General features: G+C 32.7%; 1 protein-coding gene across 1 annotated transcript in view; it reads right to left on the bottom strand.

Annotated features, from left to right (window-relative positions):
- Positions 1 to 13,702, bottom strand: part of ZNF804A (zinc finger protein 804A) — a 352,837-nt gene that overhangs the window by 182,880 nt on the left and 156,255 nt on the right. The window lies entirely within an intron of this gene.

Below are 13,702 nucleotides of genomic sequence, written 5' to 3'. Positions count from 1 at the left end.
GGGCAGATTTAACAACAGAAATGTATTCCTCAGTCTTGGAGGCAGGAAATCCAAGATCAAGGTGCTGTTAATGTTACATTCTTCTAAGACCATTCTCCTTGGCTTGTAGATAAAGCTGCTTTCTCGCTCTGTCCTCACATGGCCTTTTTTCTGTGGTTGCGTGCTTCTGGTATGTCTTGCTGTTCTTATAAGAACCCCAGTCTTACTGGATTATGGCCTTTCCCTAAAACCTCATTTAACCTTAATTACTTCCTTAAAAACCCTACCTCTGAATGCAGTACCATTGGAAGTTAGGATTCCAACCTCCAAATTTTGCATGGGACACAGTTCAGTTCAAGGCAGGCTGCTTCTACATTTTGGCTATTGTGAATAATGTTGCTATAAACATGAATGTACAAGTATCTCTTTGAGATACTGCTTTCAATCATTTTGGATACACCCAGGAATAAAACTGTTGGATCATAAGGTAATTCTCTTTTTTTTTTTGAACAACCACCATATTAAGGTATTTTTACAAGACAGTCATATCGCACAGTAAAGATACAGACAGAACAGATATTTTGTTGGATAATCTTATTAGTTTCCAAGTACTCAAAGACAAGGTTATATATTCACTCTAAAACAGAAGCCTCAGTTAGACTCTTTAATATTTATGCTTCCTAATAAAAAGAAAAAAACTATCATTTTTAAAAATCTTAAAAATCTTTTGGGTATATCTATGATTGTTTATCTGTGCTTAGTTCTACAAATAAAGAATTGTTATTTATGTGATGTGATGATACTATATAAAACTTGCAGAGTAAAACTTATCTACTAATATTTTTATCTATTAAGATTCAAAACATCTGAATAGACATTATATCACCAAACAATAATATTGATATTTGTTCATAAAAATAATAATTTAGCAATGAATTAATTCGGTGTGTTTAGCAACATAGAAATTGTAGTAATAGAAACTTAACAATAAAGTAATAGGCATGTTTACATGCATAAATTCTTTTTAAGTGATATATAGTACATCGATACATGTTGTGGGGCAAAATTAATAGCCATTTTTTCTTTAAAAGAAATGCCAGAAACATGATGTATTTCATTTCTACAATAATAATTTATTTCTCCTGTTCTAGCCAAATAACATGATGACAAGTGTTATATTGATTTTTTTCTAAGTCATATTTCAGTAGAAAATATTGCAGATATATAATTCTACTTAAAATTGGGAAATTCACAAAGACCTATTATTAAATAAAATACTATTTATTGTGAAAAAATATTTTAGAGTCTCTTCAGTGGCATGAGAAAGTAATAGAACTGGAAGAATTAACTTTCAGTTTCAGTCTTTTACTGTAGCAGGACGAGCCGCATACAAAACTCTTCAGACACTGAGTTAACGAAGGAAGGGGTTTATTCGGCCGGGGGCATCAGCAAGACTCCTGTCTCAAAAGCTGAGCTCCCCGACTGAGCAATTCCTGTCCCTTTTAAGGGCTCACAACTCTAAGGGGGGTGCGTGTGAGGGGGTTGTGATTGATTGAGCAAGCAGGGGTTACGTGACTGGGGGTTGCATGCACCGGTAATTAGATCAGAACAAAACAGGATAAGGATTTTCACAGTGCATTTCTATTCAATGTCTGTAATCTAATAGATAACATAACCAGATTAGGTCAGGGATGGATCTTTAACTACCAGGCCCAGGGTGCAGTGCCGGGCTGTCTGCCTGTGGATTTCATTTCTGCCTTTTAGTTTTTACTTCTTTCTTTGGAGGCAGAAATTGGGCATAAGATGATACGAGGGGTGCTCTCCCCGCTTATTACCATAGTAGTGTGACTTAGCAGCACGTTCCAATTTACTCCTGTATGCTTATTCAGCCCAATCAGTCACTAATATGCTACTGAAGTCAGAGATAAAGTTGGCTTACCCACAGTAGTTACACGGCTCTTTACAAAACAATTCAGAAAACAATATCACCAGAAACACTATATTCTTACAAATATACCAGTTAAAAAGACAAATATACTGATTAAAAAGACAGTTCAGAATCTGGCTTGAAACTACTTACTTGTGTACCTGTAAGAATTTTTCACATAAAATTGAATTCACAGACATTTTATTCAGGCAAGGAATTAGTTTTTTTAAAAAATAGTTTCTTTGTTTTCTAAATAAAATTTCTAGTCATTTATTCTAGTAACTTTAAAATTTACTTGGAGCAGTTAGATTTTTTTAAATGATTGTCATAAATTGTATAGACTAAAACATTCAGAACTTAAAAACAGAATAAATTAGTTGCACATCATTTTTTTCATAAAATATTATATTGACTTTAATTTTGGCTGTCATTTGTGACTGACAAATATCAAGGGGATGATTTGGTAATATGAAAACAGTTTTATTATCTCATGCTTTTATTTCTTAAAGAGTCTATCTATAGACATTACATTTCTGACTGGCAATGAAGATGTGCCTGTATAAATTGTTGTTTTGTATCTTTTTTAAAAGAAGGAAAGGGAATCATATACCTGGATTACACAGTGTATGGCTAATTATGGTCTACCCTAGGTGTCACGGAAGGGGCACTGCCCAGTTGATGGACAGTTTCATATGTCCGGTTTGAATTCTGAAAGTCAAATCACACTTCTTCCTAAGAGTGTGTTTTGTGGTTAATTAATCAAGGAAATTGAGGTGATATGTTTATAAGAGGAAAATGAGGAATGAAATACAAAATACTGAAACGTCTTTGGTTTATTTTATGAGTCCTTTAACTCAAAATGCCGAATTTAGACATATTTTTGGCTATAATTAATGACCACCTAATCAAAATATTCTCTCAAATAAACCCACATAAAGATGGCTTCATGACTATTTTAGTAAGGATGCATTTAGTGTGTAAACCAGAAAAAAAATGAATAAAAGGCATGATTTTTATGTTTTTATGTATTTGAAAGTTGCTCTTATTTTAACCAAAGTCTTTTGCATTTAGTTGGGTTTTATATCAGAGATTTATTGAATTCATTCCTTTAAAAAAATAATTGAGAACTGAATATGTGTTTTAGGAATAGAGACTCAAAGTAGTGAATAATAAGTTCTTGTTTTCATGGGGGTGGGCATGAGAGGACAGTATAAGTTAGAGATAGAGACCATTAAAGGAAAAAGCATTTTGGGCAGACGCGGTGGCTCACGCCTGTAATCCCAGCACTTTGGGAGGTTAGGCAGGCAGATCCCGAGGTCAGAAGATCGAGACCATCCTGGCTAACACAGTGAAACCTCGTCTCTACTAAAAATACAAAAAATTAGCCGGGTGTGGTGGCAGATGCCTGTAGTCCCAGGAGAATGGCGTGAACTCGGGAGGTGGAGCTTGCAGTGAGCTGAGATCATGACACCGCACTCCAGCCTGGGCAACAGAGCAAGACTCCACCTCAAAAAAAAAAAAGCACTTTGAAGAAAAAAAGTAAAGCAATAGAGAGTGGTAGATGGGCACCTTAATACTAGATAATCAGGGAAATAAATTAATGGCCTTCATACTGGTGGTTTCATTGGGCTGTTAGAAAAGCCTAACTTGAGATGGTTTGGAAAGAATATGAAGGGAGGAAGTCCTAGTAGTAATATTTAAGGAAAATATACTTCATATAAGAACAGAGAAACTAACAATATTAGAAAAATACTCCATTGTTTCAATTCAACTTCTGCTTCTCTCATCATATGGCTGTCTATGAATCTTTTTCTTCTATTTATGTTTGTCTCTGTGTCCAGATTTTCCTTGTTATAAAGACGCTGGTCATATTGAATTAGGGCCCATCATAAAGAGCTCACCTTCACTTAACTCCTCTGTAAAGACCCTATTTCCAAATAAGATCACATTGTAAGGTATTAAGGGTTAAAACTTCAACATATCTTTTTGGGGACACAATTCATCCCGTAACATCTTAGATCTGGATCGTGGCCATGAGACTTGAGATAATGAGAAAGATTTAAGAAATATTTAGGCAGAAGAAATGATAATACTTAAAATTATTTGATACATTTTTACATATTCTAACGACTAAATGGCTAGAAATAACATTTCTGATTTAAAAGAGGCCAAAAGCTTTAAGACTTCTTTCACAGTAATTTAAGGTGTATGCTTGGAATGTCCTCCTTACAACTATAAACTCTCAAATTATTTGTTATATTATTCTCTTGTAAATGTTTATTTGCAAATTCATTTCCTCACTGGTTAGAAATAACTGCGATATTGAAATTGGGCAGAATTGATTGTAAGGTCATCATTGATAAGTAGCAAATAAAAATAGACAAATAATATCTATTTTATTGTGTCATTCTTCTCCTTTGAGCATTTGATATAATTAAAAACTCAGATAAATATTCCCGAAATTTTACATATTATTTAGGATGGACACCTTGTACACCCTTCATTAATGTTAATAACCATTTATTATTATATATAATAAATGTGTGAGCTATTTGGCTTATATCAATGTATGGCAACTATTTCAAATATAAGTAACAGAGAGTAGGCAAATATTTACCAATTAAAAAGACAAAATATTTTTTAATTTTATAAACTTTAGATTTTAGTTTCAAGATTCTCAAACATTACATAATTCTTCTTGAAAGATATGTATATGCTTGATAAATTTTTCTTTGTAACATGCATGACCTTATGAGATATATTCATTTTGACCCTGGATTACCTGATTATAACAAATATTTTGTCTGTTTCACACATTACTGTATTCCCTGCAATGAAAATAATGTTTAGTAAATAGTAGGTGCTTGATAAAAATTTGTTGAATGAATGAATATAACCATAGGCAAAAAAAAAAAAAAAAAGCATCTCATTATGGCTATCCAAAACAGAGAAATCAGAATTTAAATAGTAAGAAAGCAGACAGAGAAAATGAAGGAGACAATGTGAAAAAAAAAAAGAGAGACATCATGGAATGTGACAGAAATATATTCCTTTATCCTCCTTTCAGCATCTAAGCTATATGTCAGCAGTTTGAAGTAAGTAATAAACTACAGAATACGCTTCCATTGGGTTGGAAAAATTTTAAATATAGCTTTCTTCAGAAAATGGTATCAAAAGTTTAGTTTCATAATTTCTAGTCTCAAAACCTCATCAGGGACCTGAGGTAAATAGCAGCCAGGAATAATGTCAGATCCACACATCCTAAAAGTTCATCTCAGTTCTATTTAATAGACATGACCTTAACACCTCCAAAGAATTTCAGACACTTATATCATGTACATTCTGTGCACAAACATACTTTCATTGTGCCTCTTAGTATTATCCCAAATTTATTTGCACATCTATGGTTATATCTGGAGGTTGAGAACTTGTTTTTTTTTTGTTCAGTTATGTTTTTTATTTCCTACTTGGCCCCCAAGTCCATTGCACAGTGACTGGCACAGAAAGGATTCAATAAATAAGTCCTGGATTGATTTTCCCATTATATTTAAAATTATGTACTGGAATAGACTGTTATAGGTACTAAATTATATTCCTGCTATTGCCTTAAAAACTTGCAGTGCTATTTCAATCACTTTTTACGCATCAAACTACCCTATGCATATGCCTCAAAAGAGTTCTTAGAGCTGTAAGCTTCCAGTTTGCGCCTTACCTGGCTGAACACAATTTGATTTACAAATTTATCCAGAAATTCAAAGAAAGAGATAAGAAAACTGAAGGAAAAGCAATTTTTCTTTTCATAAAACCTTACTACATTTTTAAAAATGCAAACTTGACAGACTGAAAATATCCCAACTGTGCTTGCCTGTATGCGTAGTGGCTTTATACCACTTTTGTGTTTGTCAAAATTTCTATAGAAATCACAGACCAGCTTTATCTCTTGACTTTCAAATGTACCTCAAGTAAAATATGCTGAGGTAGTAAAACTAATTTAAGTTCCCTGCAAAGTATTCCAGTAAGAACTCAAAAGCAACACATTAGTTGGCTTTCTAAAGCCTAACAACTTATCTGATATTAACACAAATAGAAATGTAGTTTTAGTTATATGACCGAGAAAAGGAAATTAAATGCAAGTTAAATTGTAGCTAACAGTTAGATGTGCCATGTGCCAGCCGGTGAATTAAACCCTTTACAGATTAGAATATTGAGGTTTGGAAAGTGGAAAGAAAGTCTCATACATTTTATGAGGCCTTGGAGTTCGAAGTCAGGCAACCAGATTAGAATATTGAGGTTTGGAAAGTGGAAAGAAAGTCTCATACATTTTATGAGGCCTTGGAGTTTGAAGTCAGGCAACCAATAACGTATTGTGGGAGAAAAGTAAAAGAAAAGCTACTATACAACCTGAAGAGTAACAAACAAATTATTCTAGAGACCTGGTTATAAGACTTATTTATCCCCAGTCATCTTTATTCCAAGCATGTAGCCAAAAACAGCCAACCCTTGATGGGGTGTCTGTAGTCTTCTTCAAGCCAACCCTTCAAGCAAGAGAAGAGCATCTGGCTTCTTGTTACCTTTGTCATGGTGAAATATGAAAGATATGTTACCATATGTTTGGCCAGTATAAGATATACTACCTTAAAATTCACATAATATGCCAACTTAAGCTCTGCTTTAAACATACATAATGCTTTTCTAAAATTCTTGCTAATACAGTAAAGCCACAGTTTAGAAATCAAATTATTTTCAAAGTGAAATCTGAAATTTAACTTAGATCTATTATCTCAATAGAAAGTTATACATATTTTAATGAAAAAATAATTATATATGTCATATGCATATGTACTTATTTACATATTACATAAATATGTCTCCATTTTGGTAGTATATAAAGTCATCAGTTTATGTAAAATTTGTATAAGTAGACAGTCATGTTTATTTAAATTTTCAATTTTGTATAAGGCATTATTGTCAGGCCTCTGAGCTCAAGCTAAGTAATCGTATCTCCTGTGACCTGCACGTATATGCCCAGATGGCCTGAAGTAACCGAAGAATCACAAAATAAGTGAAAATGGCCTGTTCCTGCCTTAACTGATGACATTCCACCACAAAAGAATTGAAAATGGCAGTCCTTGCCTTAACTGATGACATTACCTTGTGAAATTCCTTCTCCTGGCTCATCCTGGCTCACTCAAAAAGCTCCCCCACTGAGCACCTTAGCACCTTGTGACCCCCACTCCTGCCCACCAGAAAACAACCCCCCTTTGTAATTTTCCTTTACCTACCCGCATCCTATAAAACGGCCCCACTCCTATCTCCCTTCGCTGACTCTCTTTTCAGACCCAGCGTGTTCGGGTCCCTGTGAAGAGACCACCAAACAGACTTTGTGGCTTCGTGTGAGCAACAAGGCTGTTTATTTCACCTGGGTGCAGATGGGCTGAGTCTGAAAAGAGAGTCAGCGAAGGGAGATAGAGGTGGGGCCATTTTATAGGATTTGGGTAGGTAAAGGAAAATTACAGTCAAAGGGGGGTTGTTCTCTGGTGGGCAGGAGTGGGGGGTCACAAGGTGCTTAGTAGGGGAGCTTTTTGAGCCAGGATGAGCCAGGAGAAGGAATTTCACAAGGTAATGTCATCAGTTAAGGCAGGAACTGACCATTTTCACTTCTTTTGTGATTCTTCAGTTACTTCAGGCCACTGGATGTATACATGCAGGTCACAGGGCATATGATGGCTTAGCTTGGGCTCAGAGGTCTGATGATAATATCATTCCTAAAGTTAAAAAATCACTTACTATTCTTATTGCATGAGGTAATTTGTATATTTTATTGTCAGTGAATATAGAAAGACTCATTATTTAGTATTTACGTTCTATTTCTTTTAAAAAATATATATTATAAAAATTTTGGAATAATTTTATATTTACAGAAAAGATGCAAAGGTGGTATGCAATTTATCTGTTTATGCTTCACAAGTTTTTCTAATGTCAATACAGTTCATAATGATGTAGTTGAAAAAACTATAGAATTAATATTAGTATGTTATTACCTCAACTACAGACTTTTTTGCCAATGTCCTTTTTTTGTGTAAGATTTCAATCCAGGATACATTGCATTTAGCATGCTATACTTTTTAACAATGCACTCTTTTACAAGATAGGTGTCCATATTTTTATTTTCAATAATGAATATTTTTCTTAATAATTGGTTCCCTATGATTGTTATGAGAATAACAATACCTCCATATATATAAATTACACATATTACATACTATACATACAGATTAGATATAATATATAATACATAAGGCAAGCAATTTACAGCTTACATATTACATATATACTACATTCTATAAGCACTTCTATCTACATATAACATAAATATATGATATTGCACATACATAATAATGTGTGTATGTGTCTAGGTATGTTATCTCCTGCCAAAAAATTTGAGAAAATTGAATACTACTTTCTTGCAGAAATGCAATGTAAACAAGCATAGATACAGGTGATGGGAAGTGGAACAGTTAGTATTTTTAACTTTGTGAAATTTAAAATTCTCAATTTTACTAAAATTCTATTTTTAAGTTATAAAAACACCCAATAATACACCCAATGATTTGTGGTTCATAAATGCAATGGGGAGGCAATATGTTAATCATATTGTGTCATATCATTAGTTATGTCATAATATAGAGGCATATTAATAACTGTAAAATCCACTGTTATAAAGGTTCAAAATCAGTTTAAGTGAATAAGAGCATAATTTGATGATGTCTTCTACAAAATATTAGACATGATAAATAAATTACTTATAACTTTGTAACTTTGTTGTTAAGCATATGAATACAAAGGCAGACAATCTGCTTGAAATCCTAGCATTATTACAAATTGAGTAACCTTGGGAACTATGCCTTAGTCTCCTTTGCCTGTTAAATTCAGTTAATAATAGCATCTACTTTATAGAATTGTTGAAAGGATTAAACTAGTAAATTCATGTAAAACACTTAAAATAGTGACTTGTAAATAATCAGTGTTATTAGTAATCATTTTCATAAACTAATTGTATATATAAGTGCCATTATTGATATTTATTTGTATCATCAGAACATTTTTATATTACCTCATTTGCTATCTTGAATGATATTATTTTTCAATCCTCATGTCGTAAAACTAATAAACATATTCACAGGAAGCTTAATATTTATCCCCATTCAATTCTTTAAGAATCCACAGAAATATGTGGCAATATGCAAAAGAGATGTCAAATTTCCCCATAGTAGAGTCTACAAGCACTCCTGACAATGTTTTCTTTTAAAATTCTCAATTATGATAGCTTTTCCTGCACAATGCTAAGCAACAGTACCTCCCAGGCTTTGCAATCCTTGAAACAGAAAGAGCCCATCAATAAAACAGAAGAAGGCTACACAGTAAGGGAAATCTTCAAATGGTTTCTCAAGTTTTTCTAATTCCCTTCAAGAAAATTAGTGAAACTCCAAGCAGAAAGAGATTGAAATGTCTATTTACTCAAGCTCTAGAGGGATCAGCTAAGTCTTTCTGCTTACATTAGATATTTTTGATTGTTTTGTTTGTTTTCACACCCCTACACACAATCACTCTGAATCTCATAGCAAGCATGAAAGAATAAGTACAGCATCCTCCAGAGAACATTTTTAAAAATACAAATTAAACATAATTTCAGAACTAGCCAATGTTTTTTAAGGTGAATGTTCTACTCTTCAAACTATAATGACAAACAAAACAACTTTCAAATCATTTGATTGCATAGTGTTATAATTTTCCATAAATAACTATTGTCATTTAAAAAGACAGAAAGAGAAAAGCATAAGAAACATAAATGTAAAGATGATTTGATCTTTAAATAAAAGGCCACAGTCAAAAATCAGTAGTAAAATAAAATATTGATTTAAGAGGAACAGATATCCCAAGGAACCAGGAAGATTAATGTGGAGATAGTTGCAATAATTCAAGCAGGAGATGATGAAGGAAGTGTAACCAGTACATGTTTAAGAGGTGAGAATTAGTGTTTAGATGTTGTAGAGTGTGTGAAAAGGAAAATACAGACTTTGTGCAAGGATTTGGATGGGGTTTCCCTTTTGATTCATGGAACAAACCTGAAGTTGACATTGACATGAATTTCAATTACCCTCTGAAGATCACTTTCTTGATCCTCAACCGAATTGTGAGAGTAGGAAGCTGTTTTTACAATATTAAGGATGTGGTTAAGTGTTCAGATGGTGATATACTACAGCTCTGGAAACTGAAAGAGTTTATCATGTAAGATGAATTAATATGACAGCTCAGCATGAGAAAGCAAGAATTTAGTGGAGACCTTGAGAGTTGTGGAATGTTTAAACTAGATGTTGAGGAAAACTGAAGTTGCTGATTAAACCTACATAAAATAACTGTGTAGAAAGATGGAAGACTGAGCTAAGTTTTAAAGTCATAAATTGTTTGGCACTAAATTGCTCGTTTTCCCAGTTGTCTCTGGTGTGTTCAACATATCAGTTATAAAAGCAGGCAAACAAACTTTAGAGTATTTTGTTCACCAAAAATAGCAAGTTAGAAATAGAAATGTATTTATGAAAAAAGACACATGTATCTATATAGTTACACCTATACACACTTGTACACCTATACACACATGTGTTTAAATGTCTATGTATATACATATACACATTAAGACCATTTAATCATTTTCTAGGATATTACTTAAAAATGGACACATGAAATAATACATGCACATACTAGTCTTGCTGTATACATTAGGCACTCTTTTATGATTATTAGATAGAAAAATCTTTGAATCATTGAGTTTCCTAAAAATAATTGAAGAAAAGTAACATTGCTTTTAAAACCTATAAAATTTATATATAAAATGTAAGAAAATATTAAGGGAAAGTATTCTATAAGTGTATGAATCTGACGTAAGTGAAAACTTAAAATTTTATGGTTACAGAAACATATTCATTATAAAATTTAAGCAAATTTAAGATGGGTGCGGTAGCTGACTCCTGCAAGCTCAGCAATTTGGGAGGCTGAGGATGAAATATCATTTGAGCCCAGGAGTTTGAAACCAGCCTAGGCAACATAGCAAGATCCCATCTCTTAAAAACATGAAATAAAATTAAAAATTTAAGCAAATTCAATAAAGCCCTTTTTAAATAATGAGAACACACCTTCAAAAGAGAAAAAATACAATATAAAATCATGTTGAATTAGAAGGTTGAGTAAGAAATGAGTATTTATAAATACTGAGGAAAAAAACTCTATAAACAAAAGCACATTTTAACTATAGCTTCAGGGTATTTCCTGAGCCAATATTTACTTGTGTTCATACAGTTTCTTTTTGCAGGGGTTAGAAACAAGCAAACTAATATTTTATTAAACATTAAATAATTTATGTTATGAAGAAAATATGTATTTTTTGAGACTTATAATGACTTTAAATGAAAATAAATAGCATGTACTTCAAATATATTATCTCCTCTTCTAGGAGTAGAATTCAGAAAAATGTCTAGTTGTTACAGCATTTTAGGTTATTCTAGAGCAAAGCAACTAATCCAACTAATCAGGGATGCATTTGAAGAGAATAAAGTCAGAGGCAGCACACATCTTTTACAAATGTATCAAGAATTGACTAGTTTGCATTAAAATGGGCTTTAAAAATATTCATTGCTAAAAATCAGGTGTGTTGTGATCTATTTTATTCACAAATCTGTTACTCTCTGTCAATAAATCCATATACCTCAACATTGCATCTCAACACAATGAAAGTAAAGAATCCATTTTTATTGTGTTCTAAAACTCACAATTAAATTCTAAGAGGAAAAAGAAAATGACAATATAAGAAGCAGAAAGATTCATCCCACAGCCTCATAAATATGTGAATAACACATACAAAAATAACAAATATGCTGAGAAATATAAAATATGAACATGATTGCCTTAGGGACCAAGTTAAGTGCATTGTTGCAATGCACCTCATATGAACTAAGGAATGACTTGAACCTATGAATATGTGCTCATGAATAGCACATATGTGAACAGTGACAAGCAGCATGAGATAGGCACTAGACACTTAACAGAGAAAAAATGGGGAAACGGTTATATAAGTGAGTTCAAGAATTATATAAATATTCTAATCATAATCTATTTACCAATTGTTATTTATCAACCCCAAATGTTTTCACATATTGGTATAGGTCTATAAGGGAATACAATTTATTGCTGAGCATTAAATGTGCTAAATTAGAGCGTTATAACTAAACTGCATAATATCTGTCAACAGTGTCTTTGTCCAGTGTTTAGCAAACAAGGAGTACCTAACTTTATTGAGGTAAGCTGTGGACATATTCTGAGGACAGAACATGAGCCTGGGGACATTCTTAACTGATCAAACTTATGTCGCAAGTGAGGTTACCAGATGAAATATAGGATGCTATATTTCATTTTATTTTCAGATCATAAATATAGATATGGAGATAGAGAGTGAGAAAGATGAATGGGTATATGGACAGATAAAATGTGTTTTCTCCATGCAATATTTGAAACATGTTTATACTAAAATAAGTATTATTTATCTAAAATTCAAATTTAATCGGATATCTTTTATTTTAATTTTGTAATCTGGCAAGCCTAGTCTCTGGATACTTAGCAAGGAAAAACAGGAGAATTTTATTCTTTATCCACATGTTAGCTTATAAACCTATTTCCTTCATGAAGGCTCCTGTGATAATCTCACCTTTAGAAATCTTCTGATTTTTTTGAGTGTCTGTCAACAAAAGGTTGGAGATTACTAAATTGGATTTAGAAAGAGTGTTCAAAGAGAAGTTGCTAACACTGCTGAGTTATCATGTGAATAATCCACAACACATTTTTACCGCTACAGGTAACACTAGAATGTTAGGACACCTATTAGATTCCAACAGGAGAATACAGAGCAGCAGTGGTACAGTATCACAGGCCATCCAAGATGGCAATTCTAGGCCCAGAGTATTAATATTTAGCTGTTTTTCCTCCAAGTTTTTAAACATTGGTCAGAGAGGCATCTTTGTAAATTTATGAGGGAATTGGTATTGCATAGACCTGAGTAATATGATATGTGTATTTGTGATATGTCGTTCAGCACTGTTTTTCAGATTTTATGTATGGCTATGTTGAAGTTCCTTTGTCATTCTAGGACAACATGGAAGGAGGAACCCTCCAGCCTATTGCCTATTGCCTTGAGAAGCAATGCCCCCTAGTCTCATTTCACAAATACATAATTATTATCAATTTTTAAAAACATTTTTCTTGAAATAAGAATATTTGATATTAAACAAGTGTGAAACTATAAGACAAATATAAAACCCCAACAAATCATTATGTCAGCATCAGGTCATCTCCTGGGCCAAGAGTTTATGATCATGGACTCATTACTTCTACCAAGTTAACATAACATAAAATGTTTTCATGATGCTCTTCTCTGCTTTGTTTTTACCACAGTAAAATCATGATCTTATACGTAAAAGGGTACCCTTTTCTCCTATTTTCACCAAAACTTATTTTTTTAAATTATAATATCTATGTTAATGGATGTGAGATAACATCTCGTTGTGGTTTTGTTTTGCATTTCTCTGATGATTAGCAGTGTGGAGCGCCTTCTAAGGTGCCTGTTGATCATTTCTTTGTATACTTTGGAAAAATGTCTGTTCAGACCCTTTTCCTATTTTTTAATTGGATCATGTTTTGCTATTGAGTTAATGAGACTATATTTTTTCAATATTAAATGTTATATATTTT

Source organism: Symphalangus syndactylus, chromosome 8 (genome assembly GCF_028878055.3).
Source record: "Symphalangus syndactylus isolate Jambi chromosome 8, NHGRI_mSymSyn1-v2.1_pri, whole genome shotgun sequence".
Lineage (NCBI taxonomy): Eukaryota > Metazoa > Chordata > Mammalia > Primates > Hylobatidae > Symphalangus > Symphalangus syndactylus.
The sequence above is the reverse complement of the archived record's forward strand: the minus strand, read 5'-3'. Positions and strand labels throughout refer to the sequence as shown.